This window comes from Gossypium arboreum, chromosome 9, assembly GCF_025698485.1.
Source record: "Gossypium arboreum isolate Shixiya-1 chromosome 9, ASM2569848v2, whole genome shotgun sequence".
Classification (NCBI taxonomy): Eukaryota; Viridiplantae; Streptophyta; class Magnoliopsida; order Malvales; family Malvaceae; genus Gossypium; species Gossypium arboreum.
The window spans coordinates 1,317,431-1,329,878 of record NC_069078.1 but is presented as its reverse complement, the minus strand read 5'-3'; positions in this window follow the sequence as shown (position 1 = coordinate 1,329,878).

Sequence of the window (12,448 nt, the reverse complement as noted above, 5' to 3'; positions counted from 1 at the left end):
TGTTTGATTTGCATTGCTCTAACGAAAATGCTATACTAGAGTTATATGCCCACTATTTTGATGTCGAGGAAGATGCTCCGAATTCGACAATAATTCTAGTTAATGTCTATTAGGAACAAGAAGCAGAAAGTCTAACCATACGGTCGTGCAGTGGGTTCACAGCATTGTTACAAAGCTCCTATCAGGAAATGTAGGAATCATCAATGGGAAGGCATTCATTAGTTTTAACCCTTGATTTCAACTTTGGCGTACAATCAGGCCAACATTCAGGGTTAGTTGGTAACCCAAAATTCGACACCCTGACACGACATTCTGTTAGTGTTTTTTATTTCAAAATTTGAACAACGATGTTCTATGTTGGAAACATTTATATGTGTATGCCATCAAGTTACATTGGTAGGTAATCCACAAGTGATTTTGGTTTTAACATAGGGTTTTCAAGAATAGATGATATACTTGTCATACCCCAAAATAAAACCTAGAAGTTTCGAGGGTATTTTAAAATTTTAGCCTATCTGTGCTCAGAATTTCGTAAGGTTGGTATTTGATAATGCTTTTGACAATGACTATTAGAGAATTGAGTCAATTTTTGAAAATAAGTTTTAAATACCTTTAATTTTGGAAATATGACCAATTTGTAAAAAAAGTCAAAACTGAGAGTTTTTATGAAACAATTTAACTAGAGTTTTCAAATCAACCTAAACCCTCCATCTGCAGCATGTTTCACGTTATTTCTTTCTTCTTTGCTAGTTGATATCCAATCCGTAAATCCTCTTGATTTCCATCATCCTTGGAACTATAAATCTCCATTGAAACCAAGAAAACACCAAAAAACTTCATTAATTTCATCATCTTCTTCAAGAGTAGATTTTCTGAAATTCCGCCAAAGTTCATTTTTCTTACATTCAAGGTAACCAATCATCTTCCTATTACTTTAAAATGTTATCTAGACTTTTAAATCGAATTTCTAGCCATTAAAATACATATTTTAGATAAAAGCTGAAATTTTGGCCATTAATGGTGGTTTTTGAGTTTGTGGATTAAAACTTGGGTTTAAAGTGTTTTTCAACTTGTTATAACATAATTAGAAGTTTCTAAAGTTACTTTGAATTTTCGTTAAGAGTTTATCAAATTTTAATGAATATTCGTTATAATGGCCAAAACTTATCGAAAAATTTTGATACCTTGAAACGTGTAGTTTTATATAGTTTAAAGGTTGGGAATTAGTCATAGGTGAATATTTAGATGAACAGAATTCTTTTCATGTGGAAAGATTAAGCGTAGGCTAAGATAATTGAATTTAAAGCTTCATATGTCGAAGGTTTCGATTAAGAGAAAACGTAGCTTAGACTATTGTTTTTTACAGTTTAAGGTGAGTTAATAACTAATTTTTGATTGTATATTTGTGCGGTTTGTCTTGTTCAAGTGTCTGATTCAGTAGGACCTTCAACGAGTAAAGACAAAGGCAAAGAAAAGCTTATTTAAGCTTTCGACTTTTCAGCAAAAGCATATTTCTGGTGAGTATTTTGGAATAGCTAATCATAGATGATTCATTGTGTAATTGGGAATTTGGAGGTAGCTCAAACCCCTACTCTAAATGTGATATGTGTATGCTCGTGAAATTGTGAAATTATGAACATATATGATATTGCTATGACATATGCTATAAACTTATGATGGCTGATGTGAAAGTGAATATGAAGGTGTGTTGTTCATGCCCTGTTACAGTAAATATGTGGGTATGTTATTCATGCCATGTGACAGTGTTTATAATGTGCTAATAATGTGAATATACAGTGAATATGTGAGGAAAATCGGTAAGTAAATATGTGATAATAATGTGGATATTTTGGCCTTATGTTATTATGAGACTATTGGATATAATTGGCATGCCATAGGATTGTGAGTACTCACCTTTGTTATCTGATTTTAGGGCGTTGAGGCCCAATGATAGATAAGGGAATGTGAACTAGGCTTCATTCATTAGGATATGTATGTTTGGTGTGTTGGAGAGTGTTAGCTATATGCTTCACTTATGGTACATGATGACTCTATGAGCCATTTTGGTATGTTGGAGATTCGTGTATTCGATGTGTGATGATAGAGTCCACTTTATGTTTCATAACCTCAAGAGCCAAACTATTTTATAATATGATTAGATGTGATTAAATATGGTTTATTTGTGTTATGATATATGTTTAAATAATTATGTGGTTAAAGTGATAATTGTGTAATGGTATATATGGAAGATGATTAAATGTGTGAAATATGACATTAGAGTTAAATATGTTATGAATATGAGATATGTCTGTTTAGTTGATGCATAGTGATTTGTTTGCGTAGTGGTTGTTCTGAGCATTCACTAAGCTTGTTAAGCTCACCCACTCCATTTTAAGCTTTGTAGAGCAGTTGTGTTCCCGGTGTGAGCGGTGTGGCCTTTGAGGGATTGATCCAAGCCATTCTTTAGTCGCTATAGTACGTGTTTATGGTTTTTTTTATATGAGAGTTTAAGGCAATGTGGAAGATTTTATATTCATTTTGCTAAGACATTTTTGGGCTATTTGCATGCTATTTATGTTTGGAGGTATGTGGACTTGAATGTGATATTTAGACTATTATTTTGGATACTTTGATGTTTACTTAATTAAGTGAATGAAGCATGTTATTTAGGGTTGAGTTTAAAAGATCTAAGTGCTGATATATGCTAAAATTTGGTAGTCTGGAGCTGAGGTATTAGTAATAGGATTAATAAAATGATACCTTTGTAATTTCAAAAGTGCAGTAAATTAGAATATAAAATTGGTATTGATACCTTATCCCCAGTATCGATACTCGAGATAAGTTTATCGATACCTTGCGAAAGGTACTAATAATTTTCAATTTTTTGATATTTGGTGAGAAATATAATGCTAGTTTGGTATCGATTTTTCATGTGGTATCGATACCACTTAAAAGAGATATCAATACATTAGAGGCAATATCGATACCTACGTACCATTTTTGCAAAAATTTGCTAAATGGTCCCAATGCTCGAGGTATGTCTATTTGATGTTTGTTTGTCGTAGTTTAGCATGGTTAAATGTTAATTTGAATTTGTATGTCTTAAAATTTGCATGATTATTATAGTAACAAAAGAAAATAAAAATGCTTGTATACTAAATGTGACGATTATAATGAAATCAATGTGAGACGATGGTGTAGCATCCTAAAACTTAGGCTAGATGACCGGGCCGAGTATAGGGTGTTACAGTTGTAACGCCCCAAAAATTGGGCCTAGAAAGAATTTGGCCTTAAGTCTGGGATTCGGATAGAAGAAAACCTGAATAATTAAGAAGTTTTAAATATTATCGTTTAAGAAAAAAATATACATCTCAGATGTATGTTTGAAAAATTTTATGAAAATTTTTATTTATCAGATTATTTGAAAATTTTATTATTAGATATATTTATAAAATTATTATTATTGGTAATTAAATAAGTAACGAAGGGCTTATAGTGTTGGGAAAAGTCCAGGGTTCGACCCACAAAATTCTTAAATTTGACCTCTTAAGGAAATCTGGGTAGTAGGCCTTATTAATAAATTAGGCTGAGTTTTAGCATGAAGGAACGCCTGGCCCAGTGGCTAAGCACGCTAGGAAAGGCATGGGAGGTGCCTGGGTTCAAGGCACGGCGTGTGCAAATGGTTATTTCTTTTACAACCAAGAATTTCCGCAAGAAGGCCTTATAAATATTTTGAGAGGAAAGGTGACACAAAATAGGCACGTGGTCAAGTGACAAGGAGGCGTTAAGAATGTCCATGTGGTTAAGAGTTCGAGTCTGGTAAGTAGCATATTTTGTTTTATTTTTAAGCAAAATCGGGACTGCAGCAGATAAGTCTTAGGATTAGTTGTGAGCAAATTATATCATGAGAAGAGCTTGATGCAAGGCAAGGCGATGGCGCTACGTAGATTGAGAGGGCACGAGTTCGAATCCAGGTACTGGCGTTATTTTGGTTTGTTTTTAGGCGGACCAAGACTTTAGCAGGTAAGGTTTAAAGTTAATTGCGACTGTCATATATCCGTTTAAAGTTAATTGCGACTGTCATATATCCAAAAGCAAGCTACGACGCAGTGGCCAGCAGCGTGCCTATGCGTGTGGAAGGCCCAAGTTTGAGCTGCTGAGCGCGCGGATGCCCCTTTTTGCTGCATGCGTGTGGGAGAGTGGTAGAGTTGGACCAAAACTCTTCCCAGGCAGCAGGCTGAAGCGGTTAAACGGTGGATAAGGCTGCTAGGTGGTTGGATGAATTTCAAATGCCTAATTCATGGAGCAAAGCAAGGGAATTTGAAATTAGAAAGAATTTTTAATAAGCATTAAGTACCGTATTTGTTCTTTTAATTTTGGCTTTTATGAATTATTCCCTTTTTGTTCATCTTTCCTTCATCGATAATAACCGAACCTATCTTTTTCTACTCTTCTTTTCTTTCTTTTCTTTTATCTCATCTCTTCCTTCTTTAATTTCATTCAAAGCCGAATCTGTACTGTCATCTCCTCTTTTCTATTTTTCTATTTTCTCTTTTTCATTATACTAAAATCTGAAACATCCATACTTTAGTGATTCGGGAATTAATTTTTAGATCTATTTCCTACTTGCGATTAAGATAGATTCACAGTGGATCTAAGATTTGAAAAGTATTGGAAACGCTTATGACAAGAACATCTTTGGTGGTAAGCATTCAGATCTTATTTTTTCTTTATTTAGTAATTCGAGGATAAGCTGAAAACCCCTAAATACTTTAGGGAGACTATCGATTTTTGCCAAGATTAAAATTAAGTATTTTTCATTCGGTTTTTTTTTATATGTGCGCATCGAAGGCTAGCGATCAAGATCTATTTGGAGGCTAGTAAGATCAACAAGGTTAATCGTGGAGGAGATCTCGTTAGCGAATCGTCATAAAACAGGTGTGTAAACGACACCCACTCATAGACTAGATCGGCAAAAGCCGAAAAGCTAAAAAGCCGGCATTTGTGAACTTGCGAGCGTGCGAGCGCTTGTGAGGTGGTTTGGTTGTTAATTTTGGTAATCGCAAGCACTATGATTGCAGAGTGCGCAATTTCGAGCACTTCGGTATATTTGGGCTTAATGGGCCGAAAACGAGTTAGCAGGCCAACGGGCTCAATTCGGTAAAAACGCTCGGTAAGTGCTTCTGTTAATGTGTTAATGGTGATAATATGTATGTAAACTCTAGAATAGTAAATTTTACTGAAATACCCCTAAGTATGAAAATTACCATTTTACCCCTATGTGCAAAATAACCGTTAGACCCCTAAGGTTAATTTTGACTGAAATGCATGATATTCTGATTATGTTTGTTGTATGCCATGACATGTATATCTGTTGCATGGGGTTGGGTTTTGTTATGGAGGAAGAACCCGTTCTGGTGGCTGTGCCACATATTCTGATATAAGCGCTTTTGTCTGCGGATTATAGTTAGTCAAGACAGCAGGTGCTAACATCGTAAGTGTAGGGATGGCGTGGGTGATTTATTCCCACAGAATTGTAGGGATGGACGGAGGCAAGTGCAGGGTTGGATGGGGTTATCATGCATTAATCATATGAGACTGTATTGAAATGGGCCCAGATTAATACTGATATGGGCTAGGCCCAGTATACCCTATTCTCGTAAGGGGCTATGACCCAGATTAATATTGATATGGGCTAAGGCCTAGTTAACACTAAATTCTGAATAGGGCTTAGGCCCAAGAAAGCTTGAACCGATTTGGGCTCGGTTGGGATACTTTACACATCGAGTTTTCCAAACTCACCCCATTTTTCCCATCTTTGCGGTGAGCCTTAGATCGGTGGACTTGGAGTCGGGATTCAGAGTGGCCACGAAGATTAAGTTTTCTTTTCTTTAAAATAAGTTTCGCATTTATTATTTTGATTATTTTTATTCTGGTTAAAGTTGTAATAAGGCCGCTCTTTTTATTATTTTTAATATTTTGGGTTATTAAATTGGTTAGCTCTAGGGCGCGTTTTATAAAAGTTACTTATTTTTAAAATATCACGATAACCGAGCAAAGCTTTCGAAACGTAAATGTTTTCAAAAGAAATAAATATTTTAAATAGACTTAAACTTAATTTGTTGTTCGTGGACAAGTAATAAGCTTAAAGTGTGGCAATGGATGTATGCATGTCTAGGATTGGATCATGGAAGAGCTAGATACTTAAGCAGTCTAATTGACTCACCTCCTCTTTTCTTGAATCCTACCTGGTGCGTAGTATCCATTCACTTTAAGCCATGACAAAGAAGGTTTGATTTTTTTCGATACTTAACTATTTTTTTAAAATAACATGTTTCTGCCACTACAAAGGTTTACAAGTTTTCAAAGTTTCCCATAAGATTTTACAAGGTTGTTAACAATGCTTTGATTATTACAATGAATCACGTTTTGGAAAAAAAATAAGGCTAAGGTTTTATTCAAGTTTAAATGGTAAAAGTTTCTAAACATCAAGAAGGGTTTTCAATGAAAACATGGTTTTCGAAAAACACTTCAATGTGACACGCTGGGTTCAGTCGTAACGTCTGGGCCAGGTTTAGGGTGTTACAACAGTACTCCCTACAACCTATGTTGGATCTGGTGCCCTGAGTGTAATATATTCAATTGTAAACTTGTAATTTTTTTGAATAGATTGATTAATAAAACAAATTTAATGATTACATTAATATACTTTGTATGATTGTTTTCAAATGGTTTTTGCATGCAAAGAAAAATGGAAACAAATGTTGCTAATTGGTTGTCTAATGTTTAAAGTAAAGTAATACTGAGCATTATTACATGGTCGGATCGTGATACGGAAAGACAGCTTGTATTACAACAGTACTCCCTACAACCTATGTTGGATCTGGTGCCCTGAGTGTAATATATTCAATTGTAAACTTGTAATTTTTTTGAATAGATTGATTAATAAAACAAATTTAATGATTACATTAATATACTTTGTATGATTGTTTTCAAATGGTTTTTGCATGCAAAGAAAAATGGAAACAAATGTTGCTAATTGGTTGTCTAATGTTTAAAGTAAAGTAATACTGAGCATTATTACATGGTCGGATCGTGATACGGAAAGACAGCTTGTATTAGTAGACAAACCTAAACATGTTTGTAGTCTAATTGGAAATGAGAAAACTGATTGAAAAACTAAGATGTCGTCTATCAAGTCCAATTGGAGAGATGCTTTGTCTTGGGCATTGGAGTGAATAACTCCCAGAAAATAGAGACATAAATGTGACTGACTAGACTAATAGTACATCGGACTAGACCTAAGAATAATAGATCCTAAATCTGTTTATGGATTTATTCACATGTGACGTTCATTGTGTGGTATACCTAAATCCTGAGTGGATGGCAGACTATATATGCGTGACTCGTACACCTTGATGTAAGTAAAAGCCTAAGTTTGAATAGATAAGAAACTGACAGCCGGTGCGCTGGGTGTACGACTTCTATCGTATGTAGCGTTATTCATAACAATGGAATTTATAGCCCAAAACATGGGTAAATGATATCCTTTTATTGGCATTACATGGTTGATGAAAAGTAAACGTGGCCCCGAACTGTTCATCTTTGTGATGAATAACTTGATTAATATTTGATAGTAATTGACTTTTCATGAAGGAAGATGTAATGATTACTATTAGATAAAATAAGATCATGTTGGGAGAACAAACATTATCCCCAAGAGATTAAGGATATCCTATAAGGGTAGCACACTTATGATAATGTCATTAGACGAGCACTAATTAAGTTGCTTTCATAATGGTATTTCGTTGGAGGGAGCTCAATCACAATACTATATTGGAACTTAGTTATAAATCATCTGAGCCTTAAATTCATATGTACAACCATTCCTTTCACTAGCTCGTTGAAACCATAAATGAATTGCATGTTGAATCAAAAAGAACAAAATGAATAGAAATGGAGAAATTGAAAACATTCAGGAAATGATTATGGTTATAGGGACATGCCCCTGTGACTCTAGTCACGAAATTTCTAAGAATTTTTCATGAAACATTCAGAAATATGAACATCAAAATCAAGTCAGGACTTAATCAGAAATTCTACAAATTTTTCATGAAATTTCAAAAATTTACTAAGTTATAAGGCTCATACGCTCGTATGGTCCAAGGGACATGCCCCTGTGACTCTAGGACACGTCCGTGCTGTAGGCTGTGTTTGACCCCGTGTAACTCTTTGACTTGTGCACACAGCCATGCTACACGTCTGTGTGCTAGGCCGTATGGTTAATTAAATTCTTTCGAAATTAGGTGCAGGTTTCACACGGCCAAGACACACACCCGTGTTCTAGGCCTTGTAGCATATACAACTGAGACACACGCCCGTGTCCCTACCCGTGTGCTCAATTCTGAGCATTCTGTTTTCTTGAATTTAAGGTACAAGGGACACACGACCTAACCACACGCCCATGTGGACAAAATAAAGCCATTTCTAGCTTCATTTCTAACCCAAAATTACACCAATGACCTGCACTTAAAACTCACATCCAATACCAGCCAATTTAAGCATTCAAATTAAGCAAATTAGATCATTCAACAAGGCATATCCTTTTATGCATACATGTTTATAATCTTACCTTGGTATATTTCATATGATAGGTATAATTTGAACAACCATTTAACATGTATATAGCTATCATAGTATGACATTACAAGTATGTCAAAAACAACCATTACTAGCCATTCCAATGGCTAGATTACAAACCACATATTTAAGCCATCTATGGCCAAGTTAGCCTATACATGCCATTATACCAAAATAATTTTACTGTGTATACCTAAAATAAACTAGTGGATAGTGTGATGATGCTCTAATGATCCCCAACCTTCGTGAGCTTCCGAGCACTATAAAACAGGGGAAAATAAAACGGAGTAAGCATTACATGCTTAGTAAGTTCGTATAATAGAAACTAAACTTACCAAACCTGTTTATTAAATCTAAGCATACAATATCATGTTTTCCATCAACTTAGCAAAATTGCCTAAACACATACATTCAATCAAACATGTTAGTCACAAAATCTTCATATCAATTAAGTAACAAAATCTTCATATCAATCAAGTAAATATAGATGAGCTCTTCATACTATTTTCCTTTAAGACATCATTCATTTCATTCCATAATTCTCTTATCATGCCAAGAGGTTTTGTGTCTATTGAATCATTGTAATTTTGATGGATACTCATGTGGTACACTCGAGGTGTACGATTCAATAATCCGTCAACTCTTTTTCAAGAGTACCCATTAGGTAACTTAATCGAGGAACACACTCTCGAGTCACATATCGTACAACAAGATTACCAGTCCAAGCTAAATCCTTTATATAATGTATGCTCAGAAGAGTTCAATTAGGATTACCAGTCCAGGCTAAATCCTAATTGTAACATATTTTTGAAAGGTATTATATTAGGATTACTCGTCCAGGCTAAATCCTTTCCATAATGAGGTTAATAGGATTACTTGTCTGAGCTAAATCCCATCTGCAACAAATGCAAGACCTTATTCATTTCAAGAAAGCACATATACTCATCGGGAATTCAGTACACAAATGGAACTTAACCCTTTTTCCACCATTACAAGCACGTATTCAATTTTTCATTATAGCAATCAAATAATTCAAATCCATATAAGTCACATTACATATAAACAAAAAATTCAATTAATCATATTTACATGTTCGATTAAGTTACACGAACTTACCTCGACACTTGTCGCGTATGAAATCTACTAATCTGAAACCTTTTATTTTCCTCGATCTAAATGTTTGGATCTATATAAATAACTTTAATCATCAATTTCATACATTTCATATTCATTTGGACTCAATTTACATCTTAAGAAAAATTACCATTTTACGCTTAATATTTCCATAAATTCCAATTTCGTCCCTAGGCTCAAAAAATAAAATTTATGCAATTTAACCCCTCTTCTAAGCCTAACCGAAATTTCAAAGTTACAGCACATATTTTCTATAAATTTCAGAATTTTTCATCAATTTTAACAACTTTACATTTTAGTCCTTAAATCATGTTTTCATCAAAAATCACTTTGTAAAAGTTGTTTATCTATCAGAAACCTTTCATTTTCTACCATAAATTTCTAATTTTCAGCATATAAATCCATGACCCAAATTTCATACTTTGATAACTTTTTAAATTGATCCCCTAAATAGAAATATTAAGCTATCCCGATTTCAAAAATATCAAAATTTCTAAAAACGGGACAAGGAAACTTACCCAATTAATGAAAGTTTCTTCTCTCTCTCCTAGGGTTTACATGTGTTTTAGCTTGAAGATGATATAAAAATAAGATGATATCTTTTATCATCTTTTAATTAATTAAATATTTTCAAATTTCAATTTAGTTCTTACCCTTTTTCTAAATTTCCATGGATAAGTCACCAAAATATCTACATACTTTTCTTTAATGGTCTAATTACCATATAAGTACCTTAAATTTTGAATTTCATAGCTATTTAATCCTTATAATTACTAGAATTCAACTTTTGCATTTTATGCGATTTAGTCCTTCTCGCGATTAAGCACATAATCAATAAAATTTTCTTATCAGACTTTTCACATGACACTTCTAACATAACATGGACCATATAATAAAATAAAAATAAATTTTATTTTTGGATCGGATTTGTGGTCCCGAAACCACTGTTTCGATTTCACTGAAAAATGAGTTGTTACAGTACAAATGACTTGCTATATTATGAATGATGTGCCAACTAAGATAGCATTGAAAACTCCATACGAATTATGGCATGACAAGAAGCCAAGTCTAAACCATTTGAGGATTTGGGGATGTCTGACCCACATATTGGATAAAGATGCGAGGAAGTTAGACTTACAGACAAAATGTGCATGTCTATAGGATATTCAAAGGGAACAAAGGGTGGTTTGTTTTATAACCCGAAATAGCAAACTGTTATAGTCTTAACTTATGCTACTTTCCTTGAAGAAAGCTACATAAATGAATTTAAACCTCAAAGTAAAGAGGTACTCAAGGAACTTTTAGGAAATATATACAACTCTACTGAAACGATTTCAGAACCAAATCCTAATAGTAGACCAATAAACAATTAGCAGCATAAGGTGCTTCAGTGCAGTGGGAGGGTCTTTTGTAGGCTTGAGTTCTTCTAATCAGGCAGAAGTGTTTTTACACTGAGTTTACAAAATAGGAAGATGATGACCCACTCACGTATGATGAAGTGATGAAGTGATGAAGAGTCTTGATTCCAAGCTCAGGGAAATAACTATGAAAGTTGAAATGAATTCTGTGGACTCTAACCCAGTGTGAGAACTTGTAGACTTACCGGAAAGGATAAAACCCATAAGGTGTAAATAGATCTACAAGAAGAAAAAAATACGGATGAAAAAGTGAAAACTTATAAGGCAAGACTTGTAGGAAAAGGTTATACTCGGAAAGAATGTATCGAACATGAAGAAACATTCTCTCCGGTTGCCATGCTCAAGTCAACCTAAATATTTTTATCCATTGCAATGACACTCGATTACAAGATCTAGCAAATGGATTGTAAGACAGCGTTTTTGAATGGCTATCTTGAAGAGAGCATCTATATGATGCAACCCATCAGATATATAACTAAAGGAAATGAGTATAAAGTTTGCAAACTGCTTAGATCCATATATGGACTTAAGCAAACATCCCGCTCATGGAATCAAAGATTTTATCAAGTAATTAAGACTTTTGGATTTGAGCAAAATGTAGATGAACTTTGTGTTTATAAACGTTTAGGGGATGGAAAGACGATCTTTCTCGTTCTATATGTCGATGACATTCTACTCATTGGGAATGATGTAGGGACATTATTATCGGTTAAACTATGCTATCCAATTTAGTCCCCCCAAACATATGAGACATGTGCAAGAATTTCATCTCTTGAAAGGAGTGCTCAATAACTCGCGGTGCACTCACACTTAAATTGTGTATCTACGTCCCAATAATTTGATTTTCGGTATGATTATATAAACATAAAAAATTTATAAAATTAATAATGTTAACAACTTAATAATTGTATTAATTAAAATTAAAAAATATAATAATATTTTTTACCATTTAACCTTGGACGCCAAAAATGTGTTTGTCATCCAAACGAATAAGAGGCATTGACATTTTAAAATTATAAAATGAAAGAAATTATGAAATATAAAATTAAGACAACAATAATTTGAGAGAAATTGAATGAACAATTGAGAATAAGATAGTTGAGAGAATAGATTAATAGGATTAAGAGATTGAGAGAATATGATTTGAATGTAAAAGAACGAAAATAAGTTGAGTATATATAGCAAATAAACTATTCTCATCCATATTATATTTTTAATTATTTAAATTTAATTTATAAAAATTCTAATTAAATTAA